Below are 13,434 nucleotides of genomic sequence, written 5' to 3' on the forward strand. Positions count from 1 at the left end.
TCAAATGCGTGATTCCATTTTTTCACACCCCTCGGACGCCCAGTCGACCCAATCGCGATGAAACGTCAAAAAACCGCCCGTGGCGGTGGGCCACCCTGTTCTTGTCGACCTAATCGTTCTTTCAAATCGGCCATGTTGGAACAAGTACTATTCCATTCCCGCCAGGTCATCACTTTTGTCCCACGAATCCATCACCAAACTCGACATTCGTGACGTCACCGCGTGTATGGCGGTGTATTTCATGACGTGTTCACTTGAAATACTACTGCAGTCGATGAATTTTGTGGCCCTTCGAACGAATTCTTGCCAGTCGACCTAATCGCGGGACGAAAAGAAAGAAAACCACCTCATCACGAAGAAGAGAGAGCCATCAAAGTGCGCTCCGCAAAAAGTCGCGAGTGTTGCTGATGGTGAAAGACGTCGTCGTGCGAGGAAAAAATAGTGACGACGAATCGAAGTAGGCTGTGGAGCAGAGAAGAGTAGTGTGTGGTGCGTGTGTGCTTCGCTTTTTGGGGTCCCCATCTTTTCTCCTTGGGACCGTTTTCGCGGAAGTGTTGGCCGTGTCCAGGGAACCAAAGGATTTTACGGTGAAAAAACGGTGCACACGGTTCGAGGAAAAGGTGGCCACGCCGTCGCGGAAATCAGGGCGACGAAGAAAATCGGATTTTTTTTCCTGCTGCTGCCGCTTTGCTCTTGCTGGTATTGCGTTCCGTTCCGTTTCGTTTCCATTCGTTCGTCCGTCATTCACAATCATCGTCCGTCCATCTTTCGGATTCGGATTCGGTTCGATTTTTGGTTTCGATCGACGGACGGCCGCTGCGATTGTCGTCCGTGTTTCTGTATGTGTGCCGCGTGTACGTGTGACGGATTGGCCAAGTAGGCTAAGCAGCAGCAAGTGCAGTTTTGTGGGTTTATTTTTTTTTTTTGCGTGGCCATATTTTGAGGAAGAACGAAGACCAAAGAGGCCAGAGTAGTTTTTTTTTCAGTTTTTCTTCCTCTTGTTGAGATTTTCTCTCCTCCCGTCCTCGATTGTTGCTCTAGAAGAAGAAGTAGAAGAAGGAAAAGTGTGTGGTGTGGAAGGGAGTAATAATAAGAAGAGGAAGTGGCACTTGAGTCCGAAGTAAAGAGTAAAAAGTGTGTTTGAAGAAAACGAAGTATAATCAACACAAAAGGGAATAGGAGGAAGAAGGGGGAGAGGAAAATCTCGAATCAAAGTGAACAACATTACAAGGAAGAAGAGGATTACAGTGAATTCAATTCGATTTTATATTCGTACAAGGGCACTGTTTTCACATCAAAAATTGGTAAAAAATACTATCAAATTATCTAGCATAAAATGTTAAGTGGGCATAACTCAAAAATGTTAACAAAATGAGATTTTATGCTGTTTTTATCAAGAGACATTGTTATCTATTCTGAGGCAAAACTACTTAGGTTTTCCATACATCTCGACTTATGAATTATTGAACAATATTATCCTACCGAACGTGGGGCCTTCCTTAGCCGAGTGGTTAGAGTCCGCGGCTACAAAGCCAAGCCATGCTGAAGGTGTCTGGATTCGAATCCCGGTCGGTCCAGGATCATTTCGTTATGAAAATTTGCTTGACTTCCCTGGGTATATAGTAGAATCGTACCTGCCACACGATATACGAATGCGAAAATGGCAACTTTGGCATAGAATGCTCTCAGTTAATAACTGTGGAAGTGCTCATAAGAACACTAAGCTGAGAAGCAGGCTCTGTCCCAGTGGGGACGTTAATGCCAAGAAGAAGATCCTTGATAACTCCAACGCTACAAGGGTTACTTCGAAATTGTTTAAAAAAACTCTGTTAGGGATTTTTCCAAGAAACCCTACAATAATTCTTACGCCTTTCTATCTACGGTTACTTTCGGGAAAATGCTCCAAAAATTCCTCCAAAGATTAAACGAGAAAATCTTTTGAAAACTTTCTAAGGAATTCCCAATCCTGTGATTACGCATTAGGTTTCTCTAGATTTTTTTTCTAGTAATTACCACAGTATTTCATCCAAGGATTGCTCCTGCAGTTCTCACAAATTTTTCTCAATCAATTTCTAAAAAAAAAGTCCATTTTCGAAAGTTTAATGAACACTACATCAAGTTATCCAACCTTCGATCCTTCCAACACTGAAAAACTCAAATTCTCATCTAACGTTCGAAATTTCTTATGCGTGACTTGCCAACCACACAATTCAGCAGTCAAAACATCAACATTCAATTTTCACAAGTTTTTAAAAGGGTTCCATGATTGAATCATGTTGAACGGCTTGAATGTGTTGAGTGATTTTGCTTGAAAATCTCAAGCGTGAGGTTTGCGGATCAGATTTCCAATGAGCTTGCTCTCGCTCAATAATTGAGATTCGATTGTGAGTCTATCAACACTGTCCCGACCCTCGTTTTTTTCAGTTTCAACAGAGGTTACTTTGGAATTTTCTTTAGAAACATCCCCGGATTTTTCTTTCTACCTTTCTCAAACATATAAATAGTTTTGGCTCTATTTCTATGTTTGGATGATCGTGAAAGAACTAAAATGTACAAAATTTTTGTTACACTCTAAAAGCATTTCAGGTTATAGAATATAAAAGTTGTCCAGAAAAATAATCATTTTGATTTCAAAACTATGAAAAAATACCAAGGGTACGTCGTTTGAACGCGGATTTCGGTTTTAGAGGGTTAAACAAATCCCGAAAAGCATCTCCGGAGAAGGTACCGGTTGGGGGGTCTCGTAGCCTCGAGGTTATGGTTTCGCTTCGTAAGCGGAAGGTCATGGGTTCGATTCCCAATCCCCCCACACTAAAAACTCCGTCCAGCCACCAGAAGACGCCGCACGAAGGACTGTGTATAGGGGAACACATCCATCCTTCGTCAGTATCGGATGGTGACTGAGACACACTGACCCTCTTTGTAGGCTGTTGCCTCACACGACACATATACATGGCAAAATGAACCACCGCACACCAATGGATTTGGATATGGATATGGATTGGACCAACGGCAGCACTCTCCTCTACCTGCTCGGTATGAGAGAAATAGCAATAAGAACTAGGATATAAATAGATTCTGTAATGATCCTCGGCATAGTAGTGGCCAAGTGCACGGAGTGCCTAACAAAAAAAAAAAGGTGGTACCGGTTGAATTTTTGAAGATGTTCTAAACGGGAAGTTTGGAAGTTTGTCCTTGGAAAATCAATGAAAAAATCATTGGATTTGGACATAATCCTGGACTTAGATATTTCTTGAAATTTTTTCAAAGGAGTCTTTGGAGGCGTTCCTGATGGAATCTGTGAGGTAATTTATGTGCTTATCCTTGAAAAAAATCCTGGTGAAATTCTCGAGGTATCAACAACAGAAATCTTGGAGAAATTACCTAGGAAAATACTGGAAGGAATTCTCGTACAATTATTGAATGAACTCATTAAAAGATCTTCGGAATAAGTAATCTGTATCTGTAGGTAAATAATAGAAATATGTTTTATGGAACTCTCAAAGAAAACCATAGAAAAACTAACAGTACTACGATCAGAAGTATTTGTCGTAATGTCATGAGCAATTCATTAAAAAAAAAAATTAGAAACATTCTTAGAGAAATGTCTGGTCTGAGTCTATGAGGAATCAAACTCTTATCTGATGATTCCTGTTAGGTATCTTTTTGTATTCTTCATTCCTGTTTCGGTCTCGTTTATTCAGGCAACAGGTCTTCTATTTTAATGTAATTCAGTCGCTTCAGGACTACTTCCTCGGACTCCTCCAGAAATTTCTCTAGAGATTTACCACAAACTCCTAAAATTCATCCAGAGATTTTTGAAGGGCAATTAAAATAATTTCTCCAGAATTTATTCCAGGAAAACCAACACAACTTCCTCCACTATTTTCCACAAAGATTACACTGACAAGAATCCCTGCTACCATTCCAAGACTTTCTCCTGATATTTTACCAGTTTCTCCAGTAGTGACTTCAACAGAGCTTCCGCAAGAAAATCCTCAATGCATTATTCCAGAGTTTTTGAGTGATTCGCTAAGAATTTTTCTCTGGAAATCCTACAAGTAGGGTGCTGGTACCAATGGTTGTAATGTACCAGTAGATTGGACTATGGAACAAAACGTACATTTTTTGATAAAAACGACATGTGCTATTTTTGTTGGATAGATCGCCTCTAGTTTAGTCGATTTGCCAAATTTCAGCTTTTTATTTCATCAAAAAGTCATATAAATAATTAAGTTTACGCAAAAAAAATGCTTCCTTGCACCAATAGTTGCCGTCGTGTTCCAGTAGTGGATCAACGGATGGAAGCAGTTTTTAAAATAGATGTAGAAAAATGAAGAAAAGTCCCAGAGATGTTCTTAATGCTTCATTCGAAAGATATTAGTTGCTGTTCGAAGGGAAAAATGTTAAACCTGTGTAAAAATTTGCCTTTTTGTTTAAAATTCCTTGTATAATTCCCAAACGTCTACTACTGGAGCACTAGCGCAACTATTGGAGCACGTGTACCAATAGTGGCTCAAGAAATTTTATGTCAAAAAAATCGTTTTATCATTTTTTTTATATTTTTCCCATATAGTAGAGGTTGAAATCTTTCTGTTGACGCCAAAAGATCTCTGCTAAGGCTTTTCGTTATTTTGTTTTGATTTTTTATAGCTTAGGTAGTCCACTAATGGCACCGGCACCCTATTCGTCTAGGAGTTCGTACGCCGATTCTTCAGTTATTCTTCCAGCCATGTTCATATAGATTCAAACCAAATGCTTCCAGAATTCTACAGCGGTGTCTTCTAGAATATCTGCAGGCACTCATCCAGGGATCTCCCCAGCAATATTTTTAGGCATTTCTCCACCAATTCTCTCAAGAATTCATCCAGAATTTTTTCCAGCGGTTTCTCAAAATGCTTAGAAGAATTTCTTCATATTCCCTACAAGAAATTCTTCAGAGCTCCAACGCTACTTCCTTTAGTAATTTCAGCATCCTGATTTTAATCCTGATGGATTTCCCAGAATTTCCTCCAGCTTTTTTTCAGTTATTGTTCTACCGATCTCTCTTGTTTGTACAAAAGTGTTTGCTATTTTCAAGGAGATTTTTTCATGAATTTACGAACAGTTTCTACTATGAATTTCTCAAAAGTCCTTCAGGGTCATTCAAGGAAATCAATCTCCATAGACATTTATTCAAAAAAAGAAACTTTCGATTTTTTTTTGAAAATGTTTTCAGAAAATCGTATAGGATATCATCTAGATATTCTATTGATTATTTCTCCATTTCATTTATTATCTTAGCAAATCATATAAAAAAAAACATCAAAACATCCTCATTAAGTAAAGAGTTTTTTCAGAGTTCCTTAGCGAGAATTCATCAGGCTTTTATGTTGGAGTGTTATCAATGATCACTGTAGGTCCTTGACAACTCTTTGAAGACTAGGGAAGAAACCTTAATAAATTTTATGAGTACTTACCTGGACAATCTTTGCAAGAGCCTCCGGAAGACTGACGGAATCTTAGAAAAAGTATCTGGAGTTATTTTTAAAGGTATTCTCTCATGGTTGAAATTAGAAAACATATATTCTGAACGACAATTTCGGAGTAAATCCTAGCAAATCAAAGGAGGCATCGCCGGAGAATTGTCTAAACCAAAATCCTTAGACGAGATCGATGGAAAAATCGTTTGACGAACTTCTGGTGGACTTCTGATTTTCTTGAGAAATTTTTGAAAGAATCTTTGGAAAAATTACTAAAAAAAAACAAATCATGGTGGAATCTCTCGATTGATCTCTGATGTTATCCTTGAATAAAAAAAACCTGGTTGAATTGGTCAAGGTACCTTGAACGAAATTTCTCAAGAAGCCCGTTACCTGTGATACCTGAAGAAAAAGCTTTGGACAAATACCTGCATTGGTCTCTGATGAAATGAGTAGTAATACCTGACGGATTGTCTGAGTAATACTTAAAACAATGTTGGGAATATTCATGAATAATTATTTGGCTAGATTCTTTGAAAACATTTTATTAAAACTCATCTTTTGGACCCTTTTAAAAACCCGAAAAGATACTTGATCGGTAGGATTGAACCGTTTCTTCATATATATTTATCTAATTGTACCACTGATATTTCCAGTTGTTTTCTAGGAATAACCTCAACATTGCATTCAAGTCTTATTGCTGCAATTATTCCAAACAATTTCATTAGATATTTATCAAGTATAATCTCCAAGTCTTCTTTAAAAGCACATTCATGGATTCCTTGGGCGTCAAACAGGCAGTAAACGAAAAGTAAGGAAGCAAACTTTAAATTTCTTGGTTCCATTTGATTCCATTTTGGTTCTTTTTTTTGTTCCTATTCGTTCTTTTTTTTCAGACAACAGGTCTCCAATGTTCCTTCTTTTGATACACTTAGTCGTTACCAGTCACGTTCTCTTGAAAATGAACTAAATTCAGAAGGCGCTAACTCGAGCAGTATTTTTCTTAAGGCCGAACTAACTGATGGGGCTTAATCAGAAAAAAATATGACAAAAGTCTAACTATAGATACAATTACGTTAAATAGTCAGCCTAACTTATCCCAGGGCCCACAATTGCATTCGTAGGATATGTTTCGTCATATATCTCTTGAAGGAGTGCAGATATCGCCATTTTGAAGTGATATTTTGTCGCTAAAAGTCCTAAATGTAACAAAACAATTCGAAAAGTATACCAAATTTTTGAAGAGTTCACTAAAACTGCAATTATGTTTATTGTGCCGCCTTTAAACCTTAACCAAAAGCTCTATTTTTTCACAGGATGTTATTTTGGAACCGATGATCATTTTCTACTTGACTTTCTAATTTTGACCACAACAGATTTTGAAAAATAGGCCCCGTCCTAATGTGACAAGTGCTTAGATTTCCGAATTTTCCGTATTCTTATTTCTCATGTTTACGTTTGCAAGTTAGGCCCTTATCACATGTTATACTAGAAAAGATGTATCGAATTCAAAATACTTTTTCAATAATGTAGACCAAAGGTGTCATCTATTATTCGGCCAACAAGGTCGTTAAAATGTATGGAATAATAGAAAACTATTGAACTTGTGTCTTACATTAACCCATGTCCATATTCGTACATCTTCCAAAATTCAAACGTGTAATACATACTTTAAACTATATTTTACTCCTCATAAACGCATAATTGTCCCATGCGAATTAAAAATCCAGCAACATGGGACTGGCATGCGTTTATGGACAAAGATCGATCAAGTTCTTTATAACGTTATTCAGATGTATTAGAGTACAATTCGACAATTTTAAGGCTTCTTCAACGATTTTGCTAAGAACCCCGACAATCTAACAGTAACATACATTTTGTCGAATATTAGACATTTCTTCCACAAACTACTCCTGCAGTTCATCCAAACAATTCTCGAGTAATTTAAAAAAAATCTCAACCTCTTATTTTCATTATTTTTTTGAGGTTTCATACCAGCAAATACAACAGCATTTTTTTCCGACCATTTCTACACAAGTTTCTTCATGGATTCTGTTCGTTGTTTTTCCAGGAATGCATCCTGATAATCGAGGGTTTCAATTGAATTTGCCTTTCAATAATTATCTTAGGAATTCATCTTGAAATTCTCCTAAATATCTTCAGAAGTTAGGAAGCTTGTAAAGAATTACTACTACTCGCTAAAGCTCATCAAGAATTACTACAGAAGTTTTATAGGAGAATACTACAGGATTCCTTTCAGCAATTTCCGTTTTTACAGCGATTTCTCCAAAAATTCTCTAAAAATGTCCTCTAATCTCCCTGGAAACAATCTTTGAGAAATTTCTCAAGGAATTTCCGCTGGGCTTTCTGAAGAAATAAGAGGAATAAACTCTAGAGTAGTTTCTAACGTTATCCTTTTGAAAATTATGGCTTGAATTTTTGGAAATATTCTACCGTAAAGTACCCATGTTTCGCGTGCGCTCCTAATTTCGCTCACTGACACTTGAATCTTGCGAAAGAAGCATTCAACGACTGTGCATTTTCCATTTCAGCTTTGTGTCCGTAAATTACCCGAACAACAAAATATGGAAAGATGTATATACCTCTTTTAATGCATTATATGCTAACACAAAATAGAATTTTAAATAATTTCGAAGTGATTGCTTCTAACTGAGATAGGCAAATTTATTTATTTTTATTTTTTTGGGTTATTCCTGAGGGGCCCTAATCATGTTAGTGATGTTTTCTGCCTAGAATCTAAATGTCCCATCATTATTTGAAGTAACCTACAGGTCATTAGTTTCAAGTCAGGCTGGAAGTAGAAAAATATACGGTTCAAATGCAGTGAGTTAATGCCAAGAAGAAGCAGTGAGTTCTATGGGCATTTCTCTTCCGTTTTAAAGCTCGAAAAACATCTTTCTTTAAGACCAGTCAACACGTTTGGCTTGGTTTTAAACATATTTAAAATCGAAAATGTGTCAAACTTACAGCTTAAAAATATAGTAAATCAATGTATTAAACTATGCAACAATACTGAATTTATACCGCTTGATTGCATAGAGCCAAGCCTTCAAAGTTTGTACGGATAATTTACGGACACCATGCACACTAGTAAATAGTTTAAAATAAGAAGATTGAATAATGGTTGAGGTGAACCGGCCGCCAGGTTGAAAGCCTCTTTAATAAAGACAAAAAAAAAGATTGAATAGAAACATCCACTCCATCAGAGATATTCACTCGTACCTACTTCAAAACTTATTACAAGTTTTTGAAACTCATTAATTATTCACAGATATCATTTTTAAGTAATATTATAAAAAATGTACGATTTTGTTGATTTGCTAGAAAAAAAACGGAAAAGTGGTATTTTTCATTAATTTGTTCAAACTCTAAATTTGTTTCTAAATATACTCTAATCACTTGAATTGATTGTTTGAAAAGCATATGAATATAGAATTAGGTCCATTTTAGACAAAATTAAATTATCCATTCCGCTTTCCAAAGATGAAATATAAATGGAAAAAGTTTAGTGTGTAGCTTGTTGTGATCGAGGAAACGAATGGATTTACATGTTATTTAACAATGCTACGATGAAAAGAAAATCTTCCTCTATCTTCCAGTTGTGATATTTTTCATCATGGTCTATTCATTTGCTTAGAAAGAACAGGGTGTCTACTACCTGGAAAACCTGGAATTATCAGGGAATTTTATTCAACCTGGAAAAACCTGGAATTCTCAGGGAATTTCAGCCACAATCCGGGAAATTATTTTGAATTAGTAATGCATGGTAGAACATGTCCTTTTTGCAACTCCAGGACTTTTCAACCAAAAAAATTTTCGGCTGCGCTGCTAAAACGCTACTTTTGATGTGCAGTCATTCAACTATTTTGTCATCAAGTCTTTGACATGCCTTTTTTGTGTAAGGTCTTTTTTTTGTCTTAAGTTGCTTGCTGTAAATCTTGATTCCAAACTCTAGAGGCCCCAGAGGAGCCTTCAGAGGCTATTACGCGACTATTCCACAAGATCTCAATGAAATTTTTCTCAGATCCCGAGGAGTTCTTCAGGAATTCTAGTGATATCTGCAGAGATTCGAGTTCTGTTTGATCCTTCGACCTTGACGCTTGCTCCTGGGCAGTGCGTCAAGAAAGCCCGAACAGTTTTTTTTTTTATTCTTTTTGGGTCGCGCGCTTATTTTTTTTCCTGAGTGCTTTTTTATAGCCGAGCAAACGAGTGAAGCCGAAAGTGGATTGTGGCTGCTCATTCAAGGATAACGGATCAATTGGTGAGCTCGTTTCATGCTACTATTTCTAATCTATAAATTATGTATGACTGCACATTCAATCGTTACAATGGTGGGATGTAAATATGATTTTTCAACAAACTATGGATGGTTCGTCACTGTGAGTGTCGACACAAACTCTGATTCATGATTTATTTATGTTTAACATTTTTTTTTTCAGAACACCTCTTATATACCTTTATTTTTGTGATTAAAAAAAACTTTGAATGGTTCGACACTACAAGTGTAGACTTGCGAAAGGTTCACTTTATTCAACAAACTTTGGATGGTTCGCCACTGTAAGTGTCGGCATAAGAATAAGAGTGTTCTATGATGTCCCAACCAATCGAGTTTTTTGTTTCTTTTCAAATGAGTAAAATATAATAACACATGCTTTCGTCCTGACAGCTGTAGGAATGTTACATTTAGGTATTTGTTCAACAAACTTTGAATGGTTCGTCACCTCAAGTGTCGGCATAATTTTCCTCTACATAGAAATTGTTCATATCAAATGAAAATATTATATTTACGTATAAGCATGTATATATCTCACAAATCATTGTTTATCATGGTCTAATCGCTTATCAAAGTGAATCCTATGACCCAACGATCCTCCCCATTAACAAACATCCCTCCCAGTAACCTTTGTGGAGATGCAGAGGCAAACACGGTCTCCAAAAAGCAAAGGTTACACACTAACATTCCTTCCCCAATCCCACCTGACTGCAAGGACGTGGCCGGCGCCGTTATTGACCCTGTATAAATAGAGGCACTGAATTATGCACACTGAAGAAGATTATGGACAATCCCAGCCGAACTTCTAGTTGATTCTTTGTGCATTTTCACTGACTTCGGTCAATCACGGAATAGCAACCATTGATATGTGTAGTCAGTCTAAGCTAAGCTAAGCTAAGCTAATTCTAGTGATATCTGCAGAGATTCCTTCTGGAATACTTCCAGGATCTCTTTCAGGAATGCTACCACCGATTTCTAAAGGGATGCTTAAAGAAATTTCTTCAAAATTTAATCCAGAAAATCCTAGAACACTCCAGCGCTACTACCTCCAGTAATTTTCAATGAGATTACTCTGAAAAAATCCAATTTTTCAAGGATTTCCTCCAGATGTTTTTTTTTTCACTGGCTTTTATAGCGATTTTTCCAACTGTTAGAAACTTGTTACTTCTAGGAAATTTCCCACAGATCCTACAGGTGTTCTTCCATAATGATTTATTCCAGTGTTTGAAAAAACACGTTTCAACATTTTTCCAAACCTTATACCGTAAAGTGCCCTAATTCAGCGCAGTGCCTAATTCCGCGCATTTCTTACAAAACTATTTATATATGGAAATACACATTATTATTTCAGCAACTTTTAATGCTATTCGATGCTACAGTCGACTCTCCACATCTCGATGTTCTACATCTCGATATCTCTCCCTATGTCGATGATTTCATAAGTCCCTTCAGTCTGCATACATTTTCACTCTCCATATCTCGATATCCTCCTTATCTCGATATCTCCATAGCTCGATGTGTATCAGTTGATTTTTCGTTCTCAATTTTCTCTCCGTATGTCGATATGATTAATATCGAAGGTTACTAGACCAAAGTTTTGGGATTCAAAACAAATTAGGAGCGCAAAATGACGTTTGTTTGTGTATTACTTTCTTGGCAACGGAGTGTTTTTTAATCTAGTATTCATCAAAATTGGTTCTTTGTCTCGATCTCTCCCTATCTCGATGGTCCCTTCGATATCGAGATGTGGAGAGGCGACTGTACTTTGATTTAGCATAAGTTTGAATCACAAATAAAAGCAAATAAGGCATTTTTTCGCAGCATAAAAAAATAATCACTGAAGGCCCGTCGGAGTAAACGTCATTTTTCTAATTTTCTTAGCGTCCGTGCTAAGACTGTAGGACAACAACAAACACGATTTCTTTATCGAAAATGTTTTATTTTTTATGCAATATTCCATGGAACTACTTGCTACGGATATGTTTCATGGTGCTTCTATGAAATCTTATCAAATATTAGCATAATTATTGAGTGTTATTTAAAAAAGTATTGCGCGGAATTAGGCTACGTCTTTTTTTCAGAATGCCCTAATTCCGCGCACTGTTCTTCGTATGACAACAGACAAGTAAAACATGCTATATCCGTCTTCACATCTGTCTATTTTTCTGAAAAGTAACTTCATGCATACTTACGCTTCATTCTTCTTCTTCTTCTTTCTGGCGTTACGTCCCAACTGGGACAAAGCCTGCTTCTCAGCTTAGTGTTCTTATGAGCACTTCCACAGTTATTAACTGAGAGCTTTCTTTGCCAATTGACCATTTTTTGCATTTGTAAATCGTGTGACAGGTACGATGATACTCTATGCCCTGGGAGTCGAGAAAGTTTCCAACCCGAAAAGATCCTCGACTGGTGGGATTCGAGCCCACGACCCTCAGCTTGGTCTTGCTGAATAGCTGTGCGTTTACCGCTACGGTTATCTGGGCCATACGTTTCATGTACAAGCGGAATGTCGGGAGAGCCCACTTAGGCAGCGTCCAGTAATGACGTAGCATTTTTTCACCAATTTTTGACACCCCTCCCCCTTCGTAGCCTGTTTTTCCATACTTAATACATGGTTCGTAGCAAAATCGTAGACTTCCCCCTCCCCCTAAATTGCTACGTAATTTATGAACAGTCCCTTACAGGGAAAAATACCACGTAGTTTATGCACAGCCCCAAAAAATAATCTATACATCTGTGCGCCGCACAAAATTGACTTAGCATAATGAACCACACAATGTTATGCCAATGTACACTTGTTTGATTCTTATTTATATTATACAATCCATATAGAATTATTGGAAAAACAACATATGTCGTAATTTGTAGAAGACCCCACAAATTACGACACATTCTCGGGAAATGATTCACGGAAACGTTGCGATCCCTACATAATTTACGAAGCCTCCATACAAAAAGTATGATAACACGGAGGAGAGGGATTGACGTTATTTATGGACGACCCTTAGGTTCTTCTAATTTTTTGTTTTTGCTTAAAAAAATTAAGTTTCAGTTACCCGTGGCATTAGTGGATACCATTAATTTATTTGCTTAAAACTTATTGATTCCAAGCGATAATGCGAACTAGTCCTTGTATTGTATGAACAGTGCAGAATACAAATAGGGGTAGTCGGGGCGGTTTCGCCAATGCAAGGGGGTGGAATGATTCACATTGGCATGGGGGTTTTTCAGGGGCCTTCCTTAGCAGAGTGATTAGAGTCCGCGGCTACAAAGTAAAGCCACGCTGAAGGTGTCTGGGTTCGATTCCCGTTAATGCCAAGAAAAAGAAGATGGGGTTTTTTTCTCGACCGAATTGTCTAAAACTATGCAATAAGAAACATATTTTAAACATACCAAATATGAGCTCAGTAGATTTCGAAAGAGTATTTCATTTCCAAACTTTCCAGTTCAGTGAATAAAATAATTAAATTGTTAGATTCTATGAAATAATATCACAACATAAAATAGGGTGCTCATATCACCCCATCGACAAAAAAATCAATGAAAAATTCATTCGTGATTTTTTTAAGACAACGGAAATCATGCATATCTAGTGTATTGATCGAAAAATTGCAATTCTAACGACTTTTCTTAAGATAACCAAATTGCCCCACTTTCCCCTAGACGATATTCACACGT

At 37.2% G+C, this 13,434-nt stretch overlaps 1 protein-coding gene across 10 annotated transcripts in view; it reads left to right on the plus strand.

Annotated features, from left to right (window-relative positions):
- The first annotated feature begins 312 nt into the window (after positions 1–312).
- LOC5569466 (casein kinase I) overlaps positions 313–13,434 on the plus strand; it is a 108,623-nt gene continuing 95,501 nt past the window's right edge. The window contains exon 1 of one of the 10 annotated variants that reach the window (XM_021838948.1): positions 313–905. The gene's annotated coding sequence lies outside the window, so the exon portion shown is untranslated. The other 9 variants (XM_021838950.1, XM_021838951.1, XM_021838949.1 and 6 more) reach the window with 9 other exon arrangements.

This window comes from Aedes aegypti, chromosome 1 (genome assembly GCF_002204515.2).
Source record: "Aedes aegypti strain LVP_AGWG chromosome 1, AaegL5.0 Primary Assembly, whole genome shotgun sequence".
Classification (NCBI taxonomy): Eukaryota; Metazoa; Arthropoda; class Insecta; order Diptera; family Culicidae; genus Aedes; species Aedes aegypti.